Source organism: Tupaia chinensis, unplaced genomic scaffold (assembly GCF_000334495.1).
Source record: "Tupaia chinensis unplaced genomic scaffold, TupChi_1.0 Scaffold000682_1, whole genome shotgun sequence".
Lineage (NCBI taxonomy): Eukaryota > Metazoa > Chordata > Mammalia > Scandentia > Tupaiidae > Tupaia > Tupaia belangeri.
In genome coordinates, this window is record NW_006160205.1 from 1881595 (window position 1) to 1892067 (window position 10473).

A 10473-nucleotide genomic window follows, 5' to 3' on the forward strand; every position below is an offset into this window, starting at 1 on the left:
TGGAGAGGTTTTCGCTATAGGGCGCGTGCGCTCGCCAGACAGACAGAGAGAAACATAGAGACAGAAAGCGAGAAATAACCCCCCGGGGGGAAGGCCACGCTGCAATTCCTTCTCCTCCATTCTCCTCTCGGGGTCTTGGGCACGAATGCACATGCGCCCGGCGTGAGTTTTAAGCCACCGGGTCCGGGGCGCAAACCACGGTCGACTATGTGGGAGTCCAGTGACATAGCCATTACGCTAACTGCTGGTTCCCATTCATAGGGTTCTTGAGAAGGAATAATAGGATTATGCAGATGTAACACTCGCTACAATAATTTCTCAATAAATATTTTTCTTCTATTAGTATTAGAACAAGTCTCAGGTAATATGTAGATAGACAAGAAAGGATGCCTCTGAACATGCTGTGTCAAAGTCTTCTCAAAATGAATGAATGGCCAACTCAGTGGCATCATAGTACTGGGCTGCTCAAAGGAAGCTGGTTCCTTGGAAGGTTTCCAGGAGACCTATCCACGCTGGGTGTGTGTTCCCACGATCTGGGCTGGCTGGACAGGGCTGAAGAGGGGATTGTGGCACTGGACTCTGTTGAGATGCTTGTTTTTTTTTCCCCCCCTGTTTCTCATTCTCATAAAATAAATAAGTAAACAAACTAACTGAATGATGAAGAATATTTGAATGGTACATTTAAGTGATATTGTCTGACAACAGAGCAAAAATGGATATTGAAATATGGGGTTTCAATGCATGTAGGTGTTCAATGTTAGCAGCTCCCCATTTTGTACTGCATTGTGGTTTTACATGTTGGGCTCTGGGTCACTGCAGGGAAAATTTGCTGACTATGCTGGCAGGGACTTCACTAGAAAAACAAAATGGCTTTTAGAAGCTCTGTTTATGAGCCCTCTCAGCTTTATTCTTTATGTTGCCATGCTTTGAACTTCTAAGAGAACTTAGGAATGGGTTCATTAGTTTGAATTTATAAGAAGTATCATCTGAGAAGTCTTTCTGTAAGTCACAAACCTGTCTAGACATAGTGACCTAGGACACAGATAGTGCTCAGTACATATCATAGCTTTTTTTCTTAGAGGTTTTTGCCATGAGGCATGTGCACTCACCAGAGAGAGACAGAGAAAGTGAGAGGGAAAGTGAGAAATCACCCCCCGCCCCCTGCCAAGGGGAATGAGCATGCTTCAATCCCTTCTTTTCCACTTTCTTCCTGGAATCTTGGGTATGCATGCACATGCACCTGGCTTGATTTTCAAGCCACCGGGTCTGGGATTTGAACCATAGTCAGCCATGTGGGCATCTAGTGACATAACCAATATGCCACCTGCTACCCTCATACTACAGCTTTTTTGACTTTGTGAAATCGTGATCCAATCCTAGGCTGAAAGTTTCAGGCAGTGACACTATCCTAGTCTTGGTGGTACAATTCCAGGAGCAGTTATTGCTGTTTGAAATAAAAATTGAATCCAGCGATGCTCCAAATTTCTCAGAAGGGATGTAACAATATTACTGGTGTACCATGAATCCTTCACACGTTCACCTTAAAATTTTGATCACTTGTACCATTAACTTATTTTTAGAACTGAAGGTGCATACTATTGTAATGATTTCTGTCAGATATGAGGCTGTGCTGAGTGAGACTTAAAAGCCCTGTGGAGTTGAGAAAACTTGCTGATGATAAGAAGAGGCTAATCATGATAGAAGATCAGCATCAAGAAAAAAGCCTGGGTTTCTGTGAATACTGCCTTGTACTTATATTAGACAGCTTAGCCAGGAGAGTAAACTCTTCTTTACCTAGTCTACTTTGGGTTGAAGGACAATCAACCAAGAGTATTAAAACTATGGTTACTTTGGTAGACACCATGAAACATTAGCCTATTGGAATAGAATTTCACTTTTTTAAAAAAATTTGCTACAGAATTCGTACACTTGCCAGAGAAGGACATAGAGAGAGAGACATGGGTCATCCTGCAGTCCTTTTTTGTCCATTTCTCCATCTTGAGATGTGCGGCATGCTCACACACGTCTGTTTTTTTTTTTTCCTAATTTTTTCATTTTTTATTTTATAGAGAATTTTTTTTCTATAGGACATGTGTGCTCACCAGAGAGATACAGAGAGACAAAGCGAGAAATCCCCCCAGCTCCTGGGAGGGAATGGCCATGCCACAATCCCTTCTCCTCTCGGGATTTTGGGCAAGCACGCACATGTGCCTGGCTTGAGTTTAATCCTCCAGGTTAGGGACTTAAACCAGAGTTGGCCATGTGGGAGTTTAGCGAAGTAACCAGTAGGCCATTTGCTGGTCCCATGCCTGGTGTGTTTTTCAAGCCAGCAGGACTTGAATTTGAACCATGTGGTCAGCCATGTGGGATACAGTTTCATTAACCATCAAGTCATAGAGCTGGCCTGATTTCAATTGCTTAATTGATTTAATGTGGAGTCAAAATTTCTGAGATTTGAAAGACTAAGAATTAGTAATTGAGTACCATAAAATCTCATCCTTTAAATGGTCTGGGAGGATGTTTTTCATGAGTGGGTAGGATTCTAGGATCTCTGTGCTCAATCCAGGGTTTCAAGAGGGCTGGGGATTTGAAAAAGCACAAGAATATTTGGAACCTACTCATATTAAAAAGTTGCAGGGGCAGGACCAGCAAATGGTGTAATAGCTACATTGCTGGATTCCCAAGTAGTTGATCGTGGTTCAAGTCCTGGACCCAGTGGCTTAAAACACACACTGGATGCATGTGCATGCGTCCCCAAGATCCTGAGAGGAGAATGAAGGAGAAGGGTTTGAGGTGTGGCCAACTCTCCTGAAGCATGATTCATCACTTTTTGTCTTTCTCTGTGTCACTGGTGAGTGCATGTGCCCTATAGCAAAAATTTCTCTCTAAAAGAGTTACAGCATCAGGGAGGGAAGTGATAACAGTAAGTCAATGTTCTAAAAATAAATACTATATAGCTAACAGAAATTTCTGCAGGCAGGATTTTGAAGGAGAAGAATACCAATAGTTGAATATGTATCTTAAATAGAGAAATAAAGGAATGAATCAACGAATAAAATGCCTTTACCATATATTGTGGATTTACTGTGTTTCATATATATGTATGATCTTCTATCCAGAAGCAGCTATTATTATGCTCATTTTCCAACTAAGGGTTTTAAAGCTAGAAATAAAGTAACTTGCCTAAGGTGAGCTATGAAACGGTAGAGCTTGGATTTGAACTCATATCTATTTGCCATAGTCCAATTACCTCAAGCTGCTATTGTTTTGAGAAAAAGTTATAGATCTAATCAGTCAAAGTATAACCTTTAAAAGGGTTAAACTGGGTCATGTCCTCCTACTCAAGCCTTGTAATGGCTTTTTATCACTCAGTATATAAAACCCAAACTTCTGACCTGGGTCAAGAAAGTCCCATGTGATCTAGACCCTGCCCACCTCTGGGTCTTCACCTTTCTTGTATTGCCCTCTTTCTATTTTTCTAACCAACAAGCTTGTTCCTGTCCTCGAAGGCTTGCATTCTTCTAGAAGAGTCTTTCTCCAAATCTTTTTAGATGTCTAGATAAATGCCACTGACAGATCTGTTGATTACTTTGTCTAATTAGAGTCTCTATTTTCTTACCTTATTGCCTATATCGTTTTGTGAAATTGGTCTTTTTGCTTGTTTACTGTTTCTTACCTCCAGGAGTATGTGAGTTCCAGAGACCCTCTCAGTATTATTACGATAGCCCCAGTTCCTGAAGCAATACCTGATACATAGCAGACATTCAACTAGCGTCTATAAAAGGAATGAACAAATTTCTTTTGAAGCAAAGACTGAACGCTGTTTGTCATCATAAACGTATTTATTATGTCTGAGAGACGAATGATATCTTAGAGGGTAGGGAGGTAGAAAAAATAAGGTCTGGGTAAAATGTTGTCACTTTATGAAAGCACAAGATTGATCAAGGCACATTACCCCTCAGCCTGTTAAGTACTAGGTAGCTAAAAGATGAAGTTGAAACACAGAATTGAAAAGGGTGAAAATTTGTGGTCATATTCTCACTGGTCAGGTTAAACTCCATGACCTCCGAATGGCACAGCTAAAAAGGAATTTTGGCCAAAGTTAGCTGATGACGAATTTGGCTACAGGGTCACCAGGCAGACACTGTTTTAATGTCAACAACCTTCCATAGTGGGGACACTGTCCGATCTGTGAGTGTGATTCCAAGTCATATTTTAAAGGATTGCTGCAATTTTGTGCAGACACAGAACTCTAGGAATTTCTAAGTTTAAACCTCTACAGAATTCAGAATATGTTGTCTGAATGTTGATTTGCAAACTCTAAGCTCTAGCAAGTTTTAGATGACAAATCAATTCCCATTCAGCTACCCGTCCCAAGGTTAAGGTACCTCTCAGGAACGGGCTCTGGGACTCTGTTGTAGTTTGGAATTTAATAGTTATTGTTTCAGGTTAGGAGCATAATCTAATGAAGTGTGCAGTAATATCCCGTGGTGAGCCTCCGAACGTTAATCTGTTTGGAACAGGCAGTGGATCTCATCCGACCTTGTCATCTATATTGAATTTAACACTCCCAGTGAACGCATTTCAAGCAGCTCACCTCAAATGGATGCGATCTATTTCGATTTTCATTCTTCCTCCTAATAGTTTAACACAGCTGAGTAACTACAGAGGCCTTGGTGCAAATCAGGAGTGTTGCTCCCCGTTGCCAGTTAAAGACTGGGACATGATGTAGCTAGAAATTGACCTTCCCTGCAACACTTTTCTATTCCACCACGGATCCTAACTCCAGGGAGCTACTGAGAAACGCGACAGTGAATTCTCCCCCTAGGTCCTCCCCCTCCAGGCCCGCGGAGGGAGATGTAGGAATTGTGAGAAATGGGAATTGGCAACATCTGTTTCCTTTCATAATTAAGGATAAACTGCTTTAATGCTGTGGGGTAACATTTGCAGGAGTTTCTGCTGTCCATATTTTATAGAGCATAGTGAGTAAGACAGAATTTCACTGATCAGACACATTTTTCTAGAGGAGTTGGTTATTGCCAAAGGATAAGAAATGGGATTTCCTTTTTCAGGATATTCATATCAATTCTATGTGGACAGTCCATTGCATTTCCAAAGGCTGGGAAGAGTGGCCTTATTTTATACTACATCCAAGTAAATATTAGATAATTGTTTACCCAATATTATTGCAGAGATAACTGGAAAATCCAAGTCTCAGAAAAGGGGGTACTTAGGAGAGCTCTGTTGAAAATAAATGTGTTGGGACCAGAAGGTGGTGTAATGGTTATATTGCTGGACTGCCATGTAGTCCAGTGGTTCAAGTCCTAGACCCAGAGACTTAAAACTCATGTCGGGTGCATGTGCACACGTGCCCAAGATCCTGAGAGGAGAATGGAGGAGAAGGGATTATGGTGTGGTCATCCCCCATGGGGTATGCTTTTCTGCTTTCTGTCTCTCTGTCTCTGTCTTTCCAGTGAGCACACATGCCCTATGGCAAAAATCGCTCAAAAAAGAAAGTGAAAATGAATGTGTTAATTAAGAAAGTAGAATGGTTATCTTTGGGAAAAATATCCCATTTGGCTTTTAAGAGGATATAATATTCTGCTTGTACAAATCAGATTAAGCTCTATTAACAAAAACCCTCCATTTCTTTCTGAAGTAGTTTACATAATTTTCCTCTTCTAGAAAGCAATTCAAAAAGAAAGCAAAAACAAGGTAAGATTTCACCTGAATCATTTATGGGGAACCTGCTGTGTGCTAGGCCCTGTGCTAGATTGAACAGCTAAGTCTCATACAATAAGGCATTTTAGAGGGAGAGGATTGAGACTCGGAGAGATTAAGAGACTTTGCAAAGCTCCCCATGCCAGCCAGGGGTAGTACTAGGACAGAAGCTCGGGTCCTTTCTGACTTAAAGCTCCAGCTGTTTGCACAACATCAATCTGCATTTGACCTTTGGTATTCCATCCTCCAAGCAAGGGACCAATTCCAAAGGAGGGACTCTGAAGATGCTTTCTGAGCTACCACCACATGGCACACTGGGCACTGGAATGCTTTGAAGTTCATCTCTATACACGCTAAGTTCCTTGAGGATGGCATTATGTTTGTTTTATTCACTATCTTATTCCTGTCTTAGTCACCATTTAATGCCTAGGAGATAATAAGCACTTAGTAAATTAGTGTGTGAATGAATGAATGAATGAATGACTTCTCAGATAAACACCCCATGTAGGTAAAGGCCAACATATGAATGCTTTGTTAAGTAGGAAGTAGTTAGATGATCAGATCTGGGTCAGGCACACAAAGTTCAACAACCAGAAGCCATCAAGAATATCCCCAGCTCAGGTCTTCAGCACTGGCTACCACATTGCCTGGGTAGTTCTTTCTTCAAATCCCTGCATGTTTGGATTCTCTCTGCCTTTATATCTCATCTACAAGGCTGTGTCTCTGGAGATGCTTTCCTTATCCCTATCCAGAATTTACCTACACTCTGGTTACCTTCTGTCCCTGGCTCTGACTTAGTTTCTTTATAGAGCACATTACCGAGGTGGTCTTTTTATTCATTTGTTTATCTGTTTTTCCTCAATCATTGTTTATTTCTACCTTTAGAAAGCTAGCTGCCATTCTGCTTGTGTTCACTACTGTTATCTCCTGTACCCAGCAACGGTAGGCACTGAGCAAGTACCTCTTGAATGAAGGAGTGAGTGTAGTCAGAGAAGTGGGCTCAATCAGGATTTCAGAGGTCAGGGTTCAAGGGAAGGGGCAAGGCCAAAGAAGCCAAAGAGTAACCAATGCAACAGCTCATGGCCAATTTCCCCGAATCTTACATGCCTCTCTCTCATGGGGTCGAGGGGCCTATGCCCGATCCCAATTAGCCTTCTTTCCAGCACCCTCTCCTCACGAAGACTGATTAGACTGAACACTTCTCATCATGTGGTCCTTTAATTTATTATTTGGTAACTGCATGCAGGGATGTGTTTAAACAGGTTCTACTCTTTTCTTTCAAAAATTATTTAATTTTATTTATTATTATTATCATTTTAAATTTGAACAGAGAGAGACAGAGAGAGAGGGAAAGTGAGAAGGCGAGGCACTGGGTCTAGGACTAGAACTGCAGTTGGCCATGTGGGAGTCCAGTGCCTTTAAAAACCATGGTATGTTGTCCCAAATTCTACTCTTTCTTAACTCCAGCTCTAAGGGGATAAGGCATCCAATTGGTCCTTAGTTGGAGAAAATGAAGATTTGTCTTTTAGAAGATACAGTGTGTTCCTCTTATGTCCCTGAATGTCAGGAAGTCATCATTCACCAGGAACAGCATGCCTAGGGTCATTGTCCTCTCTGTAGCCATTGTTACCTTTCTGGGTCCTTTTGGTTTCTTTTGACAAAATATTCTCATTTATTCTTCACAATCACACTTTCTAGAGAAAGAAATGAAAGCGTGGAGGGACGCCTCATAGTGCAGTGGTTAAACCCTGTGCATAGAATACTAGACTTCATGTGGATGACCTAGGGGACCTGAAAAACACACCAGGACACGCGTGCATATGTGCCCAAAATCCCAACAGAAAGGACAAATGGAGGCAAAAGGATTGCAATGTGCGCATACTCTATTCAGGGTGATTTTTCCTTTTTCTCTCTCTTGTGGGAGCACATGCCTCTGGCAATAAATAAAAAGAAAAAAGAAATGGAAGCTCAGGGAAGTGAGCGAGCCTGGCCACAGCCTCTCGACTGGAAAGTGACAGTGGAGGAATCGGAATCCAGGGTACTGTGATGCCAGGGCTCCTATTTCACTCTGTTGCCATGTAAGTGACATCTTTGTGTATTTTTCCAAGTTATAAGTGTCCAGAGTGGTAGTCTTCTGCTGGCCCTTATCTGTGTGCCTTGAAAAATTAAATTGTATGTTGTTCCATGGTTTCTATCAGCCTTATGCTCCCTAACAGCAGAGGTTTTGTTTGTTCATTCTTTTATCTAGACCACTGTGAGGCCAGGACACTGTGAAGTGGGAGTTTCAACAACTACGATTTAAATATTCTATAGCTGAAGAGTAGTGTGGAAACTTCCCATGGGCATAATTCACCCTAAAACCATCCAGCATCCGGGCAACCCCTCGTGGAATGGCGTCCACTCTTGTCACTTCCCCAATCCTTGTTCTCCAGCAGACGAATGGCTCCATCTCCCACTTCTGCCATCATGCTTCCTTTCTCGCCACGGGATTCAATAAATGAGTCCAACCAAAGTAAATCTGATGCGGGCTGCTGGGCTGTCTCGCATTAGTGTGGAAAATGCCACCATCCATCAGTGTTTGGGCTTTTCCTGAGAAAGGCTGCAGGTTCAGGGCAGAGTTTGTCATTTTCTAAAAGGCACATTCTGTTCTTCAAAGCAAGAAGGGAGATTTATCTAAACCAGTTTGCCCTTGAAGTATTTTTTTTTTCCTAGAGCCTGGTGGGTTAGCAACAAGTGTGTCAATAGTTGGTCACTCGGACAAAGTAAACTGATAATACTAATTATCACGGACACTGTCATTGACAGCATCTATCGAGTGCTTGTTAAGTGCCAGTCGACATAGGTTACTTCACTTAATCCTCATGTCAATTCTTTGAGGTCATTTTAATTTTTTAAGAGAGATTTTTGTTATAGGGCATTTTGCGCTTGCCAGAGAATGAGAGAGAGACAGAGACAGAAAGCGAGAAATCACCCCCAGGGAGATGGCCACGCCTCAATCTTTCTCCTCCATTCTCCTCTTGGAATCTTGGGCACACACACACACACACACACACACACACACACACACCCACCTAGCATTAGTTTTAAGCTGGTGGATCTGGGACTTGAACCACAGTTGACTACATGGGAGTCCAGCAATGTAGCCATCCGCTGATCCTGAGATCGTTTCCATTTTTAGGTGGCTCAGAGATATATATATTAAGGAATTTGCCCAATGCCACACAGCCAGAAAGGAGTGGGTGTGGGACTTGAGCCCAGCTATTCCATGACAGTGTTTTCAGCTGGGAGTGGCATTTGGCCATGTCTGGAAACTATTATTATTATTTTAGGTTTTTACCATAGGGCACATCCACTTGCTAGGGAGAGACAGAGAAAGACAGAGAGAGGGAAAATAAGAAATCTACCCCAAGGGGGATGACCATGCTGCAATCCCTTCTCCATTCTCCTCTCAGGATTTTGAGCATGCACGCACATGCACATGCACTTGTGCCTGGCGTGATTTTCAAGCTGTCAGGTCCTGGACTTGAACTGTAGTTGACCATTTAGGAAACCAGTGCCTTAATCACCACATTACATGCTGGCTCTGAAACATTATTTTTTTAAAATTATTTTTTAATGTTAGCCGAGTTTTAGATTTACAGAGAAATAATGAAGACAGTACAGAGGGTTCCCATGTATCACACACCTGGTTTGTGTTATTGTTAACATGGCTCATGTTAATAATTGTCCGGTACATTTGTAACAATAATGAGCTCAGATCAATACATTAAGTGAATACTTTATTCAGATTTCTTGATTTTTTGTGAGATGTTATCTGATGTCCCTTTTCTATTCAAGATCCCATGCAAGATACATGTTAAGTTCATCTGTGTCTTTAGTTTCCTCTTGGCCATGACAATTTCTCAGACTTTCCTTGTTTTCTGATGAGCTTGACAGTTTTGAGGAGTATTGGTACAGATATTTTGTAGCCTGTCCCTCGATTTGGATTTTTCAGATGTTTTTCTCATAATTAGACTGAGGTTATGGGGTTTGGAAGGAAGACCACCAAGATAAAGTGCCACTGTCATCCTGTCACATCGAAGGTCCACACTGTTCATGTGACTTGTCACTATTGGTGCTGACCTTGACCTCACTGAGGTGCTGTTTGTCAGGTTTCTCTGCTGTAAAGTTACTCTTTTCTTCCTTTTTTCTTTTTTTCCCCCTTATTTTGCCAAAGGGCACATGCACTGGCTAAGAGAGGCAGAGATGGAGAGGGAGTACGGACTCCCCTTGGGTCATGATCACACCACAGTTTCCTCTCCTCTATTTCTCCATCCTGTCTGGATATGGGACATGTCTGCTTATAGGTCTGGAATATTTTCCAAGCCATCAGAAATATGATTTGAACCTCATGATTGACTTCATGTGGGAGTCTGCAAAAATATGCAACACTTCACAGGTTTGCATGTCATCTCATTCTTATGTAGGGGCCGTGCTAATCTTTGTATCTTTCTAGTTTTAATATATGTGCTTCTGAAGTGGGCAAAAAGTTAGTCTTTTTTATCCCCCTTTTCCATACTGTCCTCTTTGGGAGGAAAGAACATGTGCAGATGATGCTTAAGGAGTGGTGAATTACATACGTTCTCTTTTTTTTTTTTTTTTGAGAATCCTTGCAGGTTTTTTTTTTTTTTTTTTTTTTACATTTTTTTCTTTATTTACATTCATTCACTGTACATCATTATAGCATACAAAATGAGATTTTTCCATTGAGAA

At 41.6% G+C, this 10473-nt stretch overlaps 1 non-coding gene across 1 annotated transcript; it reads right to left on the reverse strand.

The window, feature by feature from the left end:
* Nucleotides 1-10137: 10137 nt before the first annotated feature.
* LOC114010012 (U6 spliceosomal RNA) lies at nucleotides 10138-10246 on the reverse strand. Its single transcript, XR_003551407.1, has one exon. It is a non-coding gene; the product is annotated as a U6 spliceosomal RNA (small nuclear RNA).
* Between the last annotated feature and the right edge of the window lie 227 nt (nucleotides 10247-10473).